Source organism: Brachycentrus maculatus, unplaced genomic scaffold, assembly GCF_059751285.1.
Source record: "Brachycentrus maculatus isolate JH-2025_06_01 unplaced genomic scaffold, ASM5975128v1 h1tg000131l, whole genome shotgun sequence".
Classification (NCBI taxonomy): Eukaryota; Metazoa; Arthropoda; class Insecta; order Trichoptera; family Brachycentridae; genus Brachycentrus; species Brachycentrus maculatus.
The window spans coordinates 118,526-142,117 of record NW_028280884.1 but is presented as its reverse complement, the minus strand read 5'-3'; the positions used below and the strand labels follow the sequence as shown (position 1 = coordinate 142,117).

The 23,592-nt window shown below is 35.0% G+C and overlaps 1 protein-coding gene across 9 annotated transcripts in view; it reads right to left on the bottom strand.

The window, feature by feature from the left end:
* Positions 1–23,592, bottom strand: part of LOC148309302 (IQ motif and SEC7 domain-containing protein 3-like) — a 113,045-nt gene that overhangs the window by 43,146 nt on the left and 46,307 nt on the right. The window lies entirely within an intron of this gene.

Sequence of the window (23,592 nt, the reverse complement as noted above, 5' to 3'; positions counted from 1 at the left end):
AGGTAACACGGTTGAATGCACCGCACGGGCGACTGAGGCCAGGGCCCGCATACCCCGAGCACTGCTATACAGGCGAACTAGGTCACATGACAAACTACCCTCAATATTCTATATCAAGTATAGATACAGGGAACCATTATATTTCATTTTTATGTACATGCACTCACCGGTCGAGCCGTTTAAATTATAATCTGAAGAAGGTGTGTCCAGTGAACTCATTCGCCTCTTATACCTGGCGTTGGGATTATTTGTTTACTCCGGTTGGTCTATATGTTGGAATTTCAGACCATTTATTCCCATAACTACCTACTTTGAAGTAATATTAACTCGTGAAGTGAGAAGCATTATTTTTAATCTTGTCGAAAATACGAACGAAGTGTCGAAACGATTACGAGCATCTGTAGTAAATTCCGTACATTGCGACTTTTCGACCTTACGTGACTAATTAACGAAAAATTGACATATTAGTCGTAGAGTATATACATACGTATTTCCTATACAAAATATTGAAATGAAAGTAGGTAATTGCAATCGTTCCAGGAATTGTGTCAGAGAATTCACAAATGGCCAAAATTTTCCCCGGTTACTAAATTGTGTCAAATGATATTCAGGCGTACTAGGCCAAAGCCCATTCGTCATTTTAAGCTCAAGAGTGATGACTTCATCTCGCATTTCAACTCATCAATCATGTTCATAATACACTACAATTATTAAACCTGCCATCGGAAGGAACGTTTTTTACCCCGTAGGGTAAACCGCAAATTCATAATAAGAATAAATTTAGATAATTTATATAGCGCCATTTTCGTATAATACTACCTCAAGGGCCCTGCACTGTGAAAGAATTGGGGAAAAGAAGATAGTGGAAATGAATTCGTAAACAAATGTGTTTTGACAGATTAACTGGAAACTGTCAGCAATTGAGTGCTGTTTTCACGATAATGAACCATTTTGTAATCTTTATTACATTAGATATTGCGACATCATTATATTTTCACTATAAGACGAGCTTCAAATACATCTTACATTATAATTTGTAGAGCGCAGTGCTTGTTTCTAACTCGGATAGTTGCTGCAGACCGTATTATTATTAGCAAACATTTACCGTATCATACAGAAGCAGTACCTAATTTAATCGTAATAATAATTATGGAAGCGGGTGAGTTCTCCGTTCGCATCCAACTTCACTGACATCGCGTGGCGAGTGCCGTTATGTGCGAATAAGTGCATTTTACACATCACATAAATCATAAATTCTGTAACGAAGCTCCCAATAGAAAAAATCGCTATATTGTGTAATCCTGTATTGTTTCAAGAATGATTTATAGTCACTGGTATTAAACTAACCACCAATCGCCCTGAATTCACGTGGAATGTAAATATACCATGTATAGTATCAAAACAATTATAAGAGAGAAGTCGTGTTATTAAAGTCACGATATTTTAAAGTGCCGGAGCTGCCAGAAAGGATGACCCGAATATCCTAAACGGAGAAATGACAGCGGTCCATTCAGTATAGCTTTCCCCAATCAAAATCCATAAATATATAGATAATCGTGACGCTATCGGGCTAGGAGCCACGCGTATGGATAACAAGGCGTGCGAGAGGTGAAACAAAAATAGGCCGATAAACTCGTGAATGCCCTTACAATTTCACCACTCTTGACAACTCTTGACATATTTCCAAAGAGATGTTCCAAGGTTGGGTACCTTGAGGCGTTGGACGGTAAGGCCAAATAGTTAAAGAGTGTGCAAGTGAACACAAGTAATTAGTACCTATGGTAAACGAGTAAAATATAAAAATTTACTAAAAATTTAAGGCACTCGTTCAGTTCAGCTTGTCTAACACAACCTTATACGAGTATAAGGCAAGCAACACCGACGCCGGGTTCAAAATCGTTGCACGGTCCTTTCTATTCATATTAACTAATAGGTATGTACACTTACATAACCTTTTTTATGAAAACATATGACTTTTCAAAGTCCCCGACAAAACGGATTAAAAAAAGTTTTCAATAAGCTCCAGACTAATGCTTAATTTCATAGTTAACCGACCCTGCAGCCAACCTCTGCGCTGTTTTGCTGAGCGAAAAACGCACGTATAACGTAAAAACCCAGAAAAACAGTAGTGATGTGTGACAAGATAGGGAATTAATCCTTGACAAACAAAAGTGATGTAGCGACGCTACCAAAAATATGTATGTTGGCGCCATCTAAACTAATCACTAAACATAAATCCAGGTTAAATCCGTGTTGCCGTGTCTAAATAGGCCATTACGGAAGATCTGGTCGACTTTACGCTAACACATGGCTACATGAAAGGTACGAGGAATGTGGAAAATATGGCGACCAGCGGCATCTCCGCCATCCTTCTATATCTCGAGGTAATGTCGTCGGAAGGAATGCTACAATAGGGAGACTGCGTATAACAATAAGAAGGAAGACAATGACGATGATTTAAGCGGACGTGTCGTCACAAAGGGAAAAAGGAATGTTGAACCGCGCGGAGAAGAAGATGGGGTATGTTTTGGCAAAATATTCCAGATTCAATATATTACGACGTATTTATGGATACGAACCGAAACCACGTTGCACAATCGGAGTTTTTCATCTCCTTAATTTGTTCTAAAATATACTGGGTGGAAAGCAAAATCACGGAGTTCCGTTCTTACATATTGTTGGTGACTGATAGTACTACGAATATTCAATAAGCAAACAAAATAAAATTATTTTATTAGGATGAAGAATTTAAGTACTGCGCGTTGACTATAATAACTAATTATGCTTTAAGCGCAACACCTAACAAAAGTCCTCTATGCACCAGTGGGATGAATCACAATCTTTAGATTGCTCGAGTATGATGAATAGTACGTAATCTTTAACCCCTATCTGACACCCACTGATGTATACAATACTGCGTCAGATAGGCGCAAGGTTAACATTATCGTTAATCATGTATATTAAATCAATGCACTCCAGAATTTTGGATCTAAGAATGGAATATATTTGAAAGGATACATATAGATAACATTAGTGAAGACGAGACGGACGTTACTGCTACATGGGTAAGGAAATGGAGAGTAATGGTACATACGATTTATTTAGAATAATAAAAAGAAAATAACAAAATACGGCTTATGCACTCGGAGTAGCATACTCGTTCTCTTAAAAGCTTATCTAAGTAGAACAAGTAATTGCCAGTGCGCACGAGCACGAGCTCGAAATTAATCAACAATCACGATAACATAGTGCAGTGCCATATGCACCAGAGAAGTGGATCTCTACAGTACACATCAATCAGTGTATTTGGTGAGCTGTCCGAACAACTCCCTTTCTTAATGTCGCTAAAACTGTCATATGTAACAACAACAAAAATATACGAACTCACCAACACGCTAACAGATACTCATTACTACAAAAGCAATTGAAACGATATCGCTCATTCCTTCAAGAACGACATAAATAAAAAAAAACTTCATTTTTCAGGAGGACGTTTTTAAAGTTTATAAATATAACACGATGTATTAAAAATAAATATCATGCCACTTATTGAAGTTTTTACTGTGCAACAGATCTTTAGGTAAAAGTTCAAGGTTTTTTCTCCATTTGAAAAATATTTAATATATTTAAAAAAAAAATTTAAACAATACCTTTTCTTCAAAATGCAAAAACAAAATTTTCTGCCCTGCAGCGGGTAAATATTAAGTTAAAAATATGCCTCTTTTGCTGGGATATAGTACATTTTCTGGGCATTCCGAAAACATGCACAACTGAAAATTGACGATTTTTGATTTATGACGTTCATGAAAGGAGTGAGCGAATGTAACAACAACAAAAATATACGAACTCACCAAGACGCTAACAGATTGTGTTTCCGACACATACTCATTCGTACAAAAGCAGTCGAAACGATATGTTACATGACAGGTACTCGTTTTAATAAAGATGTTTTTTTTTGTAAAGATACAAAATAAATGGTCTTTCATCAAATCCAATTTTCATTGGTAAAAGCTTTAATCGTGTAAATATTATGACGGGGGTGATGGTCAGGCCGGCGCGCCCAGCGCCCGGAGTGGCACGTCATTCCGGGGCAAGGGACTGCTAATCGCGGGGTGTTGGTAACATTCAAATTATTTTAATACTGACCCCGTTATCTACGGTCGGTATTATTTATATTCGCATGTTCATTCCTAATTCGTTACTATTCAAACCGCCGAAAACTAACCATCGCGAATTGAACCATACACAGAATGTAGATAAAAATACGCAAATGATTTGAAAAGAAATAAAAAGGGGAGAAGAGAAGTATGTTTTAGGAAAATGGTATTTTTTGCATTCGAAACAAAAAGTGCCAACATCATAAATCAATTTGAATAAACCATATTTACAAAAAATAAGTAGGTACGTTTTCTCTCATTTCAATTACTTGAATACTAATATTATTTCAAAGGATAACAGATTTATCTTGACTGGCCATTTTCGAACCGCGAAGTAATCTAGTGTTGAATCTATTAAAAATACATAAAAATGGAAGGCTAAATCAAAATCAATTCTGCTAAATTTTGTGCACAACTTACGCACACGCTAGTACGAGCACGGGTATGCAATTCCGAGTGCCCGAGAATTGCTTTTATTCTTTTCCTCCCTACTAAAGATTCTTCTACATTTCCTTTCCCATATATCAGCATGAGAATTGTGTGTGGAAAAACACTTATAATCACATAATGTGCATTCATTGAGAGAATTTTTTTTAATTTTTACAAATCCAATGCGTATTTTATGAAGCACTTTGAAATTGTCCTTGCAAGGAGAAACAGCTGCCATTCAAAATAAATCAAAAGTTTATTATACATTTTAAAAAAATGTGTGTGTTATAGTTTACAAAAATACTTAAATTTCATACAATTTATGTGAGCCGAAGCGGCTCGTTATTAGAAATAGGTAACAAATTGTGGTAGAGAGGGTTCGAACTGAGAAACTCTGACTCAAGAGTCCGCGACACTAACCACGGGGCCACAACCCGATTCCGTTTACCATTAACCCGATTTCATTTATTGTTATTTCCTGAATTATTGTGCAATACAGATTTCATAAAATTTTTTTTTTTTTAATAACGTCTTTATTTTTAAACAATCTAACTTATTTATTTCACGGAGAACGGAGACATTACGAGAAAAGATTACTACCACAAAAATGGTTGATATTTATTTCTCACGTGCTTTGAAGTTGCACGTGTATACTGTATACACTATACACAATTGTTTTGGTTTAGATCTTTCATCCAAATCTTTAGAGATGCATCTCCGGTTTGATACGATCTCATACAGCACACGACTCTCCCCGGAGTGTATGGTAGGTACCTACCGATAAATGCACTCAGTGACGCGGAAACCGAACACAGATGCACGAAAGAGATTCAAAGTAATGGGACTACAAACTTGCTAAGTAAACGAATCATGAATGCCGTCCTTTTATCCACTTCGATGGACTAAAAGTAACATTGTATTTTTACAGAGAAAGCTCAGTACCATTTACATCATTTATGTTTTTAAAACATTCCAACACTTTAATATTGAAGCCGCCAGAGCATTCATCCGGCCCCTATCCGCACCCGAGTGGTGCGTAAGGCATCGAATCAAATCGACTAAATTTTAACTCGATCGTTGATTATATGGAGGCAAGGTAATCTTTACGTAATCCAAATTCTTGAATAAAGGAGTAAACATGTTTAATAGGATGCAGATGATATAAGTAAAGGTAAGGGTGAATAATATTGCTGCTATTTTGGGAAAGGAAATGGACGGGGTACATAGGACTATAGAAGAAGAGAAGGAAAAGAAAAATAATGGCCAATGAATTCGAAGCTGCATACCCATACTCGTATTGGCTTGTGTAAGTGTAACTGCTATAATTTTCTTGCTTTAGGGAAACCAACTTGCAATAATAGTTACTCTACAAAAATACTATAAAAAAAACTAGACTAAAAAAGACGCTTTGTGATGTGTGGGACTTTATACAAGATTCGCCTTCATTTCTTCCCGGTCGTGTACCAAATTGGAAACAAACTTTAGAGGTTCCCGTCAACTCCTTTCTTCTTACATTGTGAGTCCCTCAAATGTCCCTTTGTTACTGCCAGTTTTTCGACTCTCATCCTCCCTGACAAACATCCAAGATGTTATTTTTTTCAACACGATGTGATGTCTTTCGATTACTTATAGTTTCTGGATGATGCGTACTTCTGTGCGTCTCAAATCCCGAGTAATACCGCCTAACATCCTTGGTCCGCCGCCACATTTGAAATTCAAAAGAACTAAACTAATATGGGTAATCGTTTCACTATTAAAATCTCTCTTTTAAATTGGTACCGTTCATGTTGTGCAAAAAAGAAATCACGTCGAGGCTGACAATTTAATTATGATTAGGTTCTTAATCACACTGACGGCCTCTTGTGGTACCTACACACTACACATAATAAGCGGGGATTCTCAGCTCGTATTAATTTGATTCTTTGCATTGCCGATAAGCGAAGAACGCTCAACAATAATGTGCCACACACAACTAACGATAAATAATTCCTCTTTTTGTATTACACTATGTTCATGATCATTACCGGACGGTTACGGAGATGGGCGAAGGCCGTGAGAACCGAGTTTTCTTCTGAAAATTAAGGTACAATTTCTAGCAAGCGGCAGACGCCTTTGTTTACGAATGCTCTGTATGATTTGTTCAATAAATTACCATAATTTGTTATGGAATCTACTACAATCCGTCGCCAAATCTTTGCGACAGTCAGGAGAACAAAAAAGTGCATAAAAGTCATATAGCCGCAGTCTTTGGGATATTATTGCGTGACGTATTTGGCTTATTAAAGAAATCATTCATACGAGATGCGTCGGCCGCTAGCGGCCACTACTCGTTGCGAATTGAACCTTTACGTGAGATGTCACCGAGATGTAGCCTCGCGTGTCACGTGCGAAAGGTTGATGGAAATAATGAAAATCGGCTTGATTTATACAATTTGGACATGTACAGAATTTATTTTATGGGATTTTAGCGCAAACAAAGTAAAAGAGAGGTTAGCAAGAGGCTAGTCATCGCGTGAAATAACAATTCTATTTCTACTTATTCTTCTAAAATGAAGCGATGAATTCAAAATGCAAAACAGCTTCTTATGAATAAGATTGAATATCCGTCAGCCTGTCTTGATGTCTGTCTGTCTGTCTGACTGTCTGTCTGACTGACTGATCTTGCTGATTCGTGACCTCAGAAGAACAAGGATGCATCTTTACTAAAATTGCAATCTACCTAAACCACTGTTGTTTTTAGGTCGCGATTCGCCCGATCTGAGACAAAAAGTTGATTCAATATTTTACGACAAACAACATGGACATCGTGGTGACACAGTGCCTTATGTACCATCAGTTGCGGGAAGGAATGAATAAAAAAAATAGAATTATTATGGATGAATCGTTGATATTTCCATTAACAAGGTATAATTGTCCGCTTGATTCGTAAAGTGACTAACACGCTCTGGAATTGCTGACAGGAAAGAGTAAAAAAAAATAGTAATTTAATCGACAAGCAGAATTTTCCGATTCCCAAAACATGCTTCATTATGTTCTTACGAATATATGAAACTCTAATTATATTTTTGGAACTGGTAAATGCCGCTTGACGGTTGAATTATTACGTGTTCACTCTCTCGTTCACATGAAATTGGTGCACTTTACGAATAAAGCCGACGATATCCGAGTAAGACAGAACGGGCGAAGTAAAGACCATAAGGCAAAACGCTCAGAGACTTGAAATATTAATTGAAATTCGCCAAAAATCCAATACATCAAGTACCATATGTCGGTCAATCCCGGTCAAGGGGTAAACAACGGAAGTAACCCAGATACGACGGGAACAGATGGACTCCCGCGGGCTCGAGTTCCGCTCTGAAGCCTTCAACTAGCTTCCTCACTTGCACGCGAATTCGGCCAAGTGCATAGACAAGAAAACGAGTCTTTTTTTAACAACGCAATATCCCCTGAAAACCTACAGGTTTCATCCCTACACAGTACCCAGACTATATTCGACTGGTTTTTTCCTTCGTATTGTTCCTAACAGCGTATAAAGTGGGCGGCGGGATGCATTTAACTATATCTGTGTGGTTTACTGTTGCAGACCGCTGCGCGGTCCGGTGAACCCGATGCACTCGGCTAGCGCTTAATAATGTACGTACATTATACCCACCTTTGTGTGGGTGAATACTAAATATTAATACGCAGGTATATCACACAGATGGAAGCGTTAGCAGTTGTTCAGTTACTCACGGGAAAAATACTACTGCCACCCCTGCAATTATTGCCATTTACTGCCAATATGCAGGTTATCCATATTTTATGTTTCAAAAAGTGTTACTTCAACGTGTGATTTATTAAGAAGACCAACATTTCGCGCCCAAAAAAAGGAATTTACAGATGTTCCTCTAAATTTGTATCGAGCAAATTGAGTACAAAAACGAGACAAAGATCATGCAACGCATAAAATACTGAAGGAAACTTTTGTTACTTGAAAAACATTTTTACAAACCGGTGTTAATCTAAAATTAAGGATCCAAATTATTTACGTTAGTTGCGTACTCATTCTAACTCATAGTATTTCATGAAATAAGTAAAAAGTAATGAATATTAATTTGCCATTCTTAATATTAAAATGGCAAATTAAAATTCATAAAAAATATTACGTGACCACTAATGTATTTGATGCAATATCATTATTATTTTTCCTCATATTTTCAGGTAACACGTACCTCCGTAATATTTCTAACTTATTTACTTAATAAACAAAACATCACGAAATGTACAATGATACTAACTCTATAAAATATATATTTAAATATTAGAAGGCTTATTTGCAAATTGATATAATCATTAATAGTCACAGTCGTCTTATTAAATATTATAGTGGACTTTGCATGCAAAAACCAGAACACGTATACCAACCGTATCGTGCTACACTGTACTTGTATAATTTGCGAATTAAATCGAATATTTAATGATTTTATCGACAGGCTCTCTAAGTACAGTTGTCGGTGAAAATGTACCGACTCTCGACCGATACCCACATTGAAATTGCGCCGATATGTAGCGAATTGGTGACAAATCGAGATCAGGTAACGGTACAAGATGATAATAACAAACGTGACACCATTTGGATACTAGCGCCAGGGAGGGCACCAAATTTTATTAGAATTGAGTTGCATGGAGAAATGGAAACAGACATACACATTCACACAGCGCAAAAGAAAGGATGCTAGATTGTTGGTCCTGGAGACAGATACTAAGCATTCTTTGGACTGCGAGAAACAAACGTCTACATGAACTAGCAGACATGGAGAAAAAATATTATTTCCTACTTTGGCCATATTGCCAAGGAGAATGAGAAATCTCAAAAGGCTGTTATTAACGAGGAGGCTAACGAGAGAACGGTCTCCTACAAAATGAGTATACCGAATAAAGAAATTAAGTTTTAAGGGTCCTCTTACAACGATGCCTTCAACTTGTCCCCGGACTAGGAAATTTCATATTACGTCGCCTTATGCTTGTTTAGTCAATATACTATTTACAATAAAAAGGAAACTTTAGCATGTTTCACTTTTTCGAGAGTATTTAAAAACTGAAATATTGATTTATAAATCCCACAAATATCGTTAACACTTTTCTGAAGATGCTGTGTGGCACATTTGATAAAACATTTTTAAAAATGCCTGCTTATAAACAGAATTAATAATTTTATAATATAAATATAGAACTTTGTTTTTAACAACAATTATTTTCAGTACTTTTCTCCAGCCGGTTTCGCTAAGAACATTGTCATCTTCAAGGATAGACATGTACTGTACAAGTCTAACCCTTAAGATGACAAAGTTCTTGTCAAACTGGTTGGAGAAAAGTACCAAAAATAAATATGGTTAAAAACAATGTTCTAATTTTATATTACAAAATGATGAACTCTGTAAGCAGGGAATTTTAAATGGTCTATGGGCCAAATACTAAATTAGCCCAGCACAACCATAAAAGTGTGTTAGTAATGTTGATGGTTGATCCACCTTCCGCAGTGTGGCCAACCGAGCGTGGCTAAGGTCGCGATCTTGCCCTTCAGCGTAAACTGTAGGTCTGTGTCCTGTATAGATAACGCCATTACTTGACACCTCCGAGACGCATGTTTCCTAGTTGCACACTTACAGAAGCGTGCATTCGCGCCTTATCACAATTCGTGCGTGGCAATGATACTGAATAAATTAAACTTCTTTCTTATCTTAAACGTGACTTTGTTTTACTTTATGTGGACGACTTTTCAATTTTACTGGTAATATAATAAATTATTGAAAACGAAATAAAGGAGTATGATATGTACTTTACTATTGTAGATAAGTCGGATACAAAAAATCCGCGTTAGATTTAAACGAAAACACGACTTATGTAATGTAACAATGGATTATTTACGGAACAATTACTTATGCTACCTGGATAATCGCGGTTCTACACAAGAAGAGGCACACTCGATTCCCATACTACCTCCCATAATCTAACATACGTTCATATCCTCGTCGCTCTTGTCCACTTACTGCCAATATCACACATTACTTACACAGAATATGTAAATTCGAAAATGACTCCAAATTCGACCTCAGTTCACCGACTTTCGGTGAAAATTAGCAAATTTAACCTCATCACCAAATAATCATTCGTATAAATCTTGGGTGTGATTTTTTAAGCTTCCAGTTTATGAGGCGAATGTAGTTGGAAAAAGGAGCAGAGGAAGTTCGAGAAAAAATTGGCACGATCAGGTGTGTCAAATACTTGAAAGCGGTCAGGTTAAAAGTCGAAATAATCGGCGGGTATGTATGATAAAATGCATGAATGTGGAAGAGGCGAAAAATGTTTGCAAAGACAGAATGGTGTGGCGTTCTATTCTCTCTGCCTACCCCAGCGGGGAAGCGGCGTGATGGTTAGTTAGTTAGTAAGTTCAGTCACGTCGCATCTTAGAAAACAGAGGGTGGGACAGGCGGTGTGAATTACCGATAAAAATAAAATTGACTAGTATATGATCCACAATGTGTGCAAAACACAGTAACGTGGCTACTATTCTGTTGGTTGTAAGGTGACGTCAGCCGCCAGCCCTCGACAAGCTGCGCGTCTCCCGTCACCTGCGGAGGCGGTGGGTAGCCTGCAGCCTGTATGTAGCCTGTAGCTTGCAGGCAGCGGGCAGATGGTCCCGCGAGGTGACCAGCTGCGAGTACAAGAGCACGCGCCCGCCGCGACTGTTTACTGTTTACGCTACACTTCTCCGCCAGGAGACTGCATTCGAAGAAAGACGAGATAAGTCGGGTCTAGAATCAGGGCTGTGCAACCGCGGAGCGAAAATTAAACTGTTAAAATATGTAAAATTAAGATTACTTCGTCGCCGTAACAGAGGAAAAAGTAACTAAATAACAATTTACAACATTTTCAGTGTGTCCAAATACTCTTTTACAAATCTGGATTATTTCCAAACAAGGGTTATTTTCACATTATTTGAAAATAAAGTTTTCAAGCATTTTTCATGTATGCGAATATACTCGTCACCCAGGATTCAGACTTCACATGCAAATGTCAAGAGTCTCTGCTTAATAAAAACTTTCCTCATGCCACCATAGATGGCTATTATGAACTCATACATACTATATTACGAGTTTGATCAATATATCTAGATGTTTAAAAAATTGTAGTGTGGTTGTCAATCATGGGTAAAATTGGTGAATGTTACACGTGTGTAAGGTGATCACTTAACCAAGCCTATGACAGTCGCAAGCCCTGTAAATGCCCAAACTTCTATATTCTTCATCTATCTTAAATAATGTAAATAAATAAAATTGTTGTGATGTCACATTTTCATCTTCTCTTGTACGCATATATGGAACGTAATAGGATAAAGAATGCCGATTCCATTAATATTTTTTTTTGATTTTACAAGGTATATTATTTTAGGTGTCGATAATTATTGTATTGAGTATTTAATAATTGCTTTAGCTTTTATTTTCCGACCATCACATCACATCTTCCCAGAATCTCATAAATACAGCTTCTCGTCTGCTTCCCGCTATCGGATGAAATCTCTTCCTCATCACGATTTATTACAATGTGTAGAGTTAATAATAACAAATAAACAATCTGCAGGGCCACTAATTATTAAATAATTCACCTTGACATTTCGTAATATACACCAAATATTACAACAAACATTCCATGAGAGAGAAAATAAGTTTATTTTGAGAAATTTCTAGAATGACGATAATAATAAATTTACTATTTTTACTATTTTTTCGCCTTATGGTAACATTTTCGGGCAAAATCGCAACTATTATTATTTGTAGCAAAGTTTTAATTAGGAATCATATTTTAATAGATTTATATTATCCACTGACACTTCGTGATGGAATTGCATTTTTAATTTATTATTAGATTAAAACCAATATTTTTAGCTTTTCCACTTTTTTATTTGACCAGCGACCGGGTTTCGTCGTTACCGACATCATCAGACTGGTCAGACCAGTCTGATGATGTCGGTAACGACGAAACCCGGTCGCTGGTCAAATAAAAAAGTGGAAAAGCTAAAAATATTGGTTTTAATCTAATAATAAATTAGGAATCATAAATAGAATACAGAAAAACATATTTGGAAGCGACCTAGATTTTCGAAATTTGCCAGCCCTGAATTTGACATTGCGATACGTATTCTACAAGACACGGCAGATGTCTTAGAGTGCCTTTTTTGTAAGATCGAAGGAATATATTGATAACAATAAATAACAAATACAAATAAATTAGAAATATTTTAACACGTTACGTATGTTTTGTGACTGGTTCAATTCGGAGCTTCGTGATTATTTATTTATAATACATTTCTTATAACGCTGTGAAGTCAGTTTTTGTACGACTGAAGGAATATATTGATAACAATAAATAACAAATACAAATAAATTAGAAATATTTTAACACGTTACGTATGTTTTGTGACTGGTTCAATTCGGAGCTTCGTGATTATTTATTTATAATACATTTCTTATAACGCTGTGAAGTCAGTTTTTGTACGACTGAAGGAATATATTGATAACAATAAATAACAAATACAAATAAATTAGAAATATTTTAACACATTACGTATGTTTTGTGACTGGTTCAATTCGGAGCTTCGTGATTATTTATTTATAATACATTTCTTATAACGCTGTGAAGTCAGTTTTTGTACGACTGAAGGAATATATTGATAACAATAAATAACAAATACAAATAAATTAGAAATATTTTAACACGTTACGTATGTTTTGTGACTGGTTCAATTCGGAGCTTCGTGATTATTTATTTATAATACATTTCTTATAACGCTGTGAAGTCAGTTTTTGTACGACTGAAGGAATATATTGATAACAATAAATAACAAATACAAATAAATTAGAAATATTTTAACACGTTACGTATGTTTTGTGACTGGTTCAATTCGGAGCTTCGTGATTATTTATTTATAATACATTTCTTATAACGCTGTGAAGTCAGTTTTTGTACGACTGAAGGAATATATTGATAACAATAAATAACAAATACAAATAAATTAGAAATATTTTAACACGTTACGTATGTTTTGTGACTGGTTCAATTCGGAGCTTCGTGATTATTTATTTATAATACATTTCTTATAACGCTGTGAAGTCAGTTTTTGTACGACTGAAGGAATATATTGATAACAATAAATAACAAATACAAATAAATTAGAAATATTTTAACACGTTACGTATGTTTTGTGACTGGTTCAATTCGGAGCTTCGTGATTATTTATTTATAATACATTTCTTATAACGCTGTGAAGTCAGTTTTTGTACGACTGAAGGAATATATTGATAACAATAAATAACAAATACAAATAAATTAGAAATATTTTAACACGTTACGTATGTTTTGTGACTGGTTCAATTCGGAGCTTCGTGATTATTTATTTATAATACATTTCTTATAACGCTGTGAAGTCAGTTTTTGTACGACTGAAGGAATATATTGATAACAATAAATAACAAATACAAATAAATTAGAAATATTTTAACACGTTACGTATGTTTTGTGACTGGTTCAATTCGGAGCTTCGTGATTATTTATTTATAATACATTTCTTATAACGCTGTGAAGTCAGTTTTTGTACGACTGAAGGAATATATTGATAACAATAAATAACAAATACAAATAAATTAGAAATATTTTAACACGTTACGTATGTTTTGTGACTGGTTCAATTCGGAGCTTCGTGATTATTTATTTATAATACATTTCTTATAACGCTGTGAAGTCAGTTTTTGTACGACTGAAGGAATATATTGATAACAATAAATAACAAATACAAATAAATTAGAAATATTTTAACACGTTACGTATGTTTTGTGACTGGTTCAATTCGGAGCTTCGTGATTATTTATTTATAATACATTTCTTATAACGCTGTGAAGTCAGTTTTTGTACGACTGAAGGAATATATTGATAACAATAAATAACAAATACAAATAAATTAGAAATATTTTAACACGTTACGTATGTTTTGTGACTGGTTCAATTCGGAGCTTCGTGATTATTTATTTATAATACATTTCTTATAACGCTGTGAAGTCAGTTTTTTTGTTAGTGAACATATTAAAATAATAATAAAAAAAACAAAAAGTGCAAATAATCATGCAAAGGTTACTTTTATAAAAACAATAATAGAATTTTTATAATTATACCGGCAAGAATGATGACATTGAAATTATTTATTTATTTAATTATTTACTTCTTGTCTGGAGCATATTTATATTATGCTAGGATTAAAACCCCGATGCACTCTGGGTTGCATACTCGAACTCGTATAAGTCTGTGCCAGTTGTACACTACAAATGTATACGATTCCCTCGATGAAACTACCCGTAATCAAGATATAATCATATTTTGGGATTTTATTGTTGTTGAAAAAACCGCATAACGTTGCACGATTATGGATGGGCGCCCATAGATGGATTACCATAAATACACGCTAGGTTCATCTACATATCCGAATACAATTTTTTAATTTGTATTTTAGAGGGATTAAAAAATTTATAACTACCTGTATTATTCGCAAATTAAAATATAACAATAAGTCGATATTTTCTAATTCGTATATACTTATATTATACTTGCCAATAAAGAGCGATAATGTGATATTATAATTTAAATCATGCGCCGTTATTTCCGGTAGGATCAGGAATAGAGTTACCAGTTCCGGCGCGGTTCCGGTTGTCAACCGAGCGCGGCTCGCGACACTTTCACAGTCGGCAAGTATTATGGCGATACCGAAACAAGGAAATTATAACGCGTTGTTGTCGATAGCCTGAAGGGAAAGTTCTAGAATGACACGGGTCATTACGGCCTGTATCAATACGATTACCAGACTAAAGTAACTGGCTGTTTAAAAGTTTAATTCCCCAGAAGCTGAACTGGCAGTACACGACGGAGTCCTGGTTCCAACACTTATGTACCAAAGTGAAGCCCTTATGTATGAAAGAGAAGCATGGAGTCGGGGAAAGAAGGTTTAAAATAGACTGAGTGCAGTCGCTTAAGATTTTGACAAGTCGAAATTTTAGGAGCTTCTTTTCGGGATATTTTTATTTATTTATTTTATTATTTTTTTGAAATTTTATTTCATACATAGATAGATTCATAGATATATATTTATTTCATATTTACATTTACTATATGTATTACGGCTCTTTAGGCATGGCCTGTGTTGAGCCGAATACTAACATGTTAATATAATTTTTTTAATTTTTATATTAAAAAAAAAAAAAAATATTATTATTATTTTTAATTATTAGATTATATACATTACGTACAGGAGATACAATAATAATTTACAGTATAAAGGTTTTACAATAAAATAATTACACCTGGACTTTAATTAAATCACTTTCTACCTTGTCCCTTCCAATGCCGTTATCGCCGGGACAGCAAAACTATTAAGTTGTAATCGAATTATAACTTTATAGTAGCATTGCGCAGAGTTTGTTTTCAGGTCCCTAGTCAATTATATCAGTATCCATAAATCCTATTAAAAATCGAACTTGTAACGAAAAGTCCATACATCAAAAAGAGTCAGGCCGATCCTTACCCTCCCCCCCCCCCCGTTTCCTACTACCATCCAGTAAAAACTAAAATTTTCCAGTAAATTACCGTCGCTTTGTATCCCATGTGCATAAAATCCCTGTCTGAAATCATGTTAAATAAAACGAATTTGGTAGCGTTTGTGACGTTTTTTAAGTATACTCTGGGCGCCATCGATTTGCAAGGGAAAATTATGAAATTAAATGGAGGAGTGAAAAATACAGAGTGTAAAGAAACCATTATTCTGTTTATAATCTGATATGCTAAACATGATCTGAATGATAAACGTTACATGTATAAAATAAAAGTGATAATGTGGTAAGCCCTGTAAATAATGCATTTGAGACTTTTTTAATACATCGCGATATAAAAATGTAAAATAAATTTAATTTTAAACTGCGATGGAACGTTTTTTTCTAACACGTTATAATTAGCACAAATTCGATTATTCCGTAATCTAACGTGGGTAGAATTATATATATTTTTTCATATTCACGTTATACGATGAATTAATTGGACGATAATAAATTATAATATTCGTTTTATCATGGTAGTGGTAGTGGTGGTCAACTCGTTTTCATTTTCGAAAGTGAAAAAGTCCATTATGCTATGATAATCTTGAAATTGCACCTTACATAATGAGAATTGTACCTCTATAATATTTTAAGGCATGTCGACCTATTATCGTCTAAATATCTACTGTTTAACTATATAATAAAGTAAGTCCAATGCTGCAAGTAAGTGGTGATTTTTTTTTCATATATATTTTAGTTTCTAGGAAACTATTACAAATGTAGAACTAGAGATTTTTATTGATTTATCTATGTAGATGAATATATTATCGAAATAGGATATAGAAGTCTAGATATTTACAAGGGTTAAGACATGGTCTTTGGCTGGTTTAAGTGGTAATTTTCAATGTGTAACATTTCTTATATTACCTATTAATTAAAAACCATATTTTTATATGTTATGTTAATAATAATTATAATAATAAATTTGGATAACTACTTATATAGCGCCATTTTCGTAAAAAAAATACCTCAAGGGCGCTTCACGGTAATAAGGTACAGAACACTTTCCTATGCCAACTTCAACGTTAATTGAAGCAAAAGCCTTTATTTTCGAGTAATTATTTTTCGAATTATTACACCCAGAAATACATATTTTTAATAACTTCTTCGTCCTTGTTGAGATGCCGATAAAAATATCGATACACAACCCCAAATGGTTTCGAAAGATAAAACAATTCTTAAAAAAATACACGTTATTTAAACACTCTTAAGGCATATAAAAAAATAGTACTATTTTATGAAATCGTTAATTTCAGCAATAGTCAGTACGTACGAAGATTTATAAAGTCAGAACTGAAAATAGATTTGTCAAAATAGTGCGGTGATAGGGTTCGTCTACTGGAGATTGGCCACGGGCACCATGTACAAGTTAATGGCCACCCACTCCCGGCCGGACCGGAGACTGCCCGATATGGCATTGACAATAATAAATAATTGCCTACAATAATAATAATAATAATAGCGTGTAACTACGATATCGCCCATAGACAGGTTTCAGCTAATAAGAGAGACCGGTTTTTTAAAACGATATTTAGTATTTTTTTGACGAATGACTCAACTCTGATATTATATAATAAATATGCTAAATAGTAACTTATATCACTCTTGTATGGAAACTAAATGAATGGAAACGGTCCGGTTCTCGCGTGATAATGGATATCATATGAAGCTTTGCGGGTCAATCCTTAGAATAGAAATATATATGGATAGAAAATATATATGGATTCCAAAAAATCAGAAAATGGATAATGAATAATGTTGCTTACTTATTTCATCGATTGAACTTCTATTTTTGCAGATAATATTTTTATTTTTAAATTTATGTGGCGAATGTAATTGGAAGAAGGAGCAGAGGAAGACTGAGAAAAAAAGTATTTGACACGATCAAGTATGCCAAATACTTGAAAGTGGTCAGGTTAGGAGTCGAAACAATCGGCGGGTATGTATGAGGAGATGCATGAACGTGGAAGAGGCGAAGAATGTTTGCAAGGACAGAGTGGTGTGGCGTTCTATTCTCTCTGCCTACCCCTGCGAGGAAGCGGCGTGATGGTTAGTTAGTTAGTTTTATTTTTATTTTGGTCGCCTGATGTATTAACTTTATGCAATAACTGGTAGTCGCGATTCATTTCTCGTCTGACGTAAATATTAGCACTATTTCACTACACTTATTACACTTGTTACGACAACATGTCAAGTTAAATGTAGGATGGACGTTTTTGAATGCTTCATATATCTAAGGTACCATCTATGACCAATTGGGTGCTGAAAAAGTGTAACGAATTTGTAAACACAACCGAAGAATTTAAAACCGTAGTAACACTACAATCCGCGTGATCAAATTCATTAATAAAAATGCAAATACATAAATACGGCGCCGTAAAAGCTCGCGAATAGAACATATGATGGGTATCAAATACCGCGTAACTGATCAGTTGTAAAAAATCGCCAGCGGCCGACGAACGTGTTGATATTGAAACTTCACCCGAGCACGCCTTGCGAAAACTTCAATCGACAATCCGCAAATCAAGATTGGTCATTAAAAAAACTGGACGACCTGCTAGAATTTCACTTTCGATCGGTGCCGCCTGACCGCTGCAGGTCTCGCTCATTCGGCCTGCCAACTCGACCGGTCGCGGTCGCCTGACGTCACGGTCATGCCGTAAAAAAACAAAACAAACAATGGACAAATTAGCATGCTACTATTACGGAGACAGGCCGTGCAGAGCAACAATAAAACATGGTTAAATACATGTCCGAAACGAGGACACTGTCACTAACACAAACCGATTCGAAAAATAAATGAAATGTGCTTCTAAAGGAGAATGTCGTCCCTCTGTTAGGGGAGGACATTTCGCGAAATTACAACGCCCTAAAACATACCAAAGAAATAATCACTTCTATCAAGAATATCATTAATCTTGCCGGAGAGTCTTATCGCTTAAAATCACTTATCACCGTATCTGTCACCTGTACCCGTGTTTTTTTTTTTGATAATTGATTCTTTGAGTGGAAATACCAGCAGTAAATAACCAAATAAGACTTATATTAGAAACCCATGGTTTTCTTAATAAAATTTCGAAGAAACTTTTAACGTCGCGTCTTTCGAGCTAGGTTTTACTGCACATTCGTCTGGAGGATTGCATTTCGACGTGATTTCTATGTAGCATATAGCATATAGAGTATGCATAGTTAACTAGGAGAGAAAAATTGAAACTATAGATGAAGTAAAATGATCACAATGCATACACGGTCATGTCACCAAAACGAATCCAAAGGGTGACACGCACTTGTAATCCTAATTGTTACTTCCGTGCATACACAATGGAATGCTAATAATACGTTGGGTATTGTTACGTTGTTTAGTTGATTTTAAGCTCTAAACACAGAAAACAAAATATGTAAAATGATAAAGCACGGATAGTATTGGAACACAATAACGCCAGTGGTCAAGTATCTACAGTAAGCGACGCGATAGTTACATAGTGAAATAATGGTTACGTAAGCGCACAAATGCCCGATAAATTTGGAGACTTCGCTCCAGGATTTTGAGTCCCTGCACTGTTTTGGTCCACTTCGTAGCTACAATTATTAAATAAAAACATATTATTTCGAGAAATAACCTGACAACAACACACGCGGCAATTAGAACCCATTAAAAAAAACATAGATAATAGTACACTATCAAGTGCTGAAAACGACGATTCAAAATACACAAAAAAGTTCAGAAAATAGGCATTCTGCATGAGTAAAATTCGAGACAATAGAAAATATTATTCTTTGCCTCTCTCTCAGTTAGATATTCGTGCAGGTAGATCATAAAACGTCAACACGGTGGAGAATTACATGGAGGCACAGTTATTGAATTTTGAATACATTCAGTTTGAAAATGCACTGTTAAAAAAATGGACATTATTTTGCGAGATCAGTTATTGGTTTTCTATAGTTAAATCCATGATTTCGTTGATATTGATCGCCCTCTTAATTGATGAAAATAAGTGTAATTGAAGGACATTAATTCAATTCGATTTGAAGTGTTGGGTGGATCACCTTGCTTTTAAGTAATAAAGCATCACAGAGAAAGAAGAAAAAGAAGAATTTCAGTCATTACACAGTTAACGATATCATTCATAATAATACGCCCTGTAATGCTCGGTTATGAAAAATTCGGTTTGAAGGAGAGCACTTCAACCGAAACAATGGGAGCAACGAAAAGATGAGCAATATAATGTCTTTCGTCATAATTAATGTATGCATCTTCTCAACACACCGCACATTCAATCGGTCCACTTGTGTTTTCACACCGAAATGTGCAAAAACAAAAAACCGCAGTATTTGTACAATCGAAAGTGAGGTAAACAAGATGAGGTGTTGTATAACTGGACGAGATTACGTCTACAGCTAGAGTGGAGTGCTGATAGTCGTGTATTACAAACTTCCTTGTATGGACAATCAGGTAAGCGGGGCAGCCCGGGGCCATGTACGAGCGACAGTTAGCGGGTATGTGCAATAATAATGAAGCTGTTTCCAATTAAACTGAGTAGTGAATCAACTGCTCGTCGGAATAACAAACCATTGCGAAAATTCTAAAATCGATCAACAGTCGTTGAGTCGGTTAGTGTTCGATTTTCAGATTTTCCCAATTTTCGGCATGTAATCTACGATTGCAAGAAATACCTAACCCGATTTCACAGTCATATACTGTGCGAGACTTATGTTGTTCTGAAAATATTTCAGAAAATTTTCCGAAAAACACATCGTCATCAACAGCTTTGGGCGTACAAATAAAAATAGTAATGATGTACTCGGATGAATGGACGAATTTTCAATGGCAGATATTTCAGATTTTTTTATTTCCTTAAACGATTTTGTGGCTCGGGTTTTTTTGCAAATAATTATTGACCTAAAATTCAGGCAATTTTAGTGCTATTATAAAGGAGTATAACATGAAAAATATGTACCATTTTAAAACCATTTTCACTTTTCCAGTTCCAATTTTGATCAACAATAAACGAATAACCAGTCCGTCAGTAAATAAGCTATGCTCAGAGAGCAACGGATCGAGTTACGTACATGGTAATGCCACATCAATACCCCGTAGAAGCGGACAGGGAAATAGAAAGAGCGTCAGCAGTTTTACAAATTTTAAAACTTTAAGCTCCTGTTTAGTAAAAAATAATCTTACTTTTTTGTGTTTGCAAAAAACACACTACCGAGTTAGTGTATTATTCCACTGACCAATAGTCAAACAAAAACTTGGAAATTAACATAACTAAACCGATAGTTAGAGGTTAACTGGTTATTAAATCGCAGATCTGTTGTGACACTGCTGAGTCACCGCTGCACTGAGCACCGCCTTTTAATAGAAAATTCAAAGGATTGCACAAGTGAATAAACAAATCGTGCACCCAATGCACATGTGCAGTACCACACGGCACCAAAAGTGCACTTCGAACGAGCCAGGTGACCGAAGCCGATGCCATTCTTACATATAGCCGTGAGAGCGTTTAGTGGTCCTTCGAGCTGGATTTATAGACACTTAGGATTTGACCTCCTACGTAAAGATGTGAATGAAACCTGTTTTGAGTACACGGTGCACGACATCGCGTTATAAACTTTATACCGATTATTCGTCTTGTACTAAAACGATGGTCATAATTATACAATAAGGATGGTAAAACCGATGTTTGCTAAGGTCATAACTTGTTATTGGAATATAATTGAAGAACGATAACCACATAATTATTGAAATTTTCAATTTGATTAATTTCTAAATGAATCTAAGAAGTTATGTCCGGCAATGCGTTTAAATAAATTAATTTAGGCTCAAATTATTTTTAAATTACTGAAAATATTTATATATTATATCTTAATGTCGACATAATTTATGATGGCTTCCATTAATCAGATTACGCGGCTATGTTATTTACAAAGTAGCCATCACACGGAAATTAAATGAATATATAAATATAAAATTAATGCTTTATTTTATTCTTGTCCTAGAAATTAAAAAAAAAAATCAAGCGAAAAGTCCAGAATACAACTTAATAGAAAGGTTTACTCTGAATAACCAAAAATATAGATAATTATTTAGAGATTTGGCGTTTAATTTGTAGAACTAGAATATTAAATATTTAAATCAAACGCTGATTTTTAGATTCTACTAAATTGTATTTAATTATTAAAAACACATAAAAATCAGTGTTTGATTTTAATATTTAATATATAAATTAATATAGATAATCGTTAATTAGTAATTTGTTTTATGTACATATAAGCAAATAAAAGGAGCAGATATTATTTATTCACTAGATACACTGGCCCTCTCGTCAAGTGCGATACACAATTCTCTAATAAAATAGGGTGATTATTATTTTTAGGGTTGTGATTTATAATGATGCATTTGGCCGGAGAGGAACAAGGCGACAGGATCGCGTCAATCCAATTAGGCGGTGGCTGCGAGATGATGGATGAGGCGCGACACGGCACCTCCGAGTGCTACTTGCGGGAGGCGCCAAGTAATCACGCGAATGGGATGCGACAGGACGGGAGGATAATCAACTAGGATATTAGGTTAACTGGGAAGAAGTTGGGTAGGGAAGGAAATATATATATAATAGTGTAGATAGCCAATGCTTTATGTAAACATTTTTAAGTCCGAAAGAAGTGGTCGTATCTACTAATGAATTAATTTAAATGAAAATTAAATTAATTAAAAAATATATATATATCAGACAATGAATTGATGTTAATCAATATTATAGGTGTCTCTTCATCTGAAGTTAAAGACACTTATGAAACTCTATTAACTTAAATTTCATCTTTTTAGCATTTCTGTTGCCTGCTTTGAATAAAAAAAAATACTCAGCTTGTACGCGAATAAAAATAACGAGCAAAAATCGCATAAAAGAGTTGGAACCCCCTTCTTTAAACTAACTAGATATTTTCGGTCAAGGGTGTTATAGCAGTTTTCACATCACTGAAACCCTAAAAGTATTAGAACTCGTTAACTATATGAAATAATGAGTAGTAAAAAGATCTTTGAATGCATTTTTTGCACAATTTGTCATTAAAAATTATGTCTTGGACGTATAGAATGCAGCATATGAAAACAATAATAACTTACGTTATTAACAAAATGGGTGGGAAAAAATATTCACAACAGTCCGGTCGCAATTTGATAATGCCTTCAAGGGACCTCGAGTACGTTTCTCTACAATAGTAGACTAGAAGGAATGCCAATTTGAAGAATAATATTTTACGATTGTTGCGCGGTATGACAGTTTATGCTGAAATTATACAGTGGATTGGCTTATATGCTCCTGATAATTATCCGC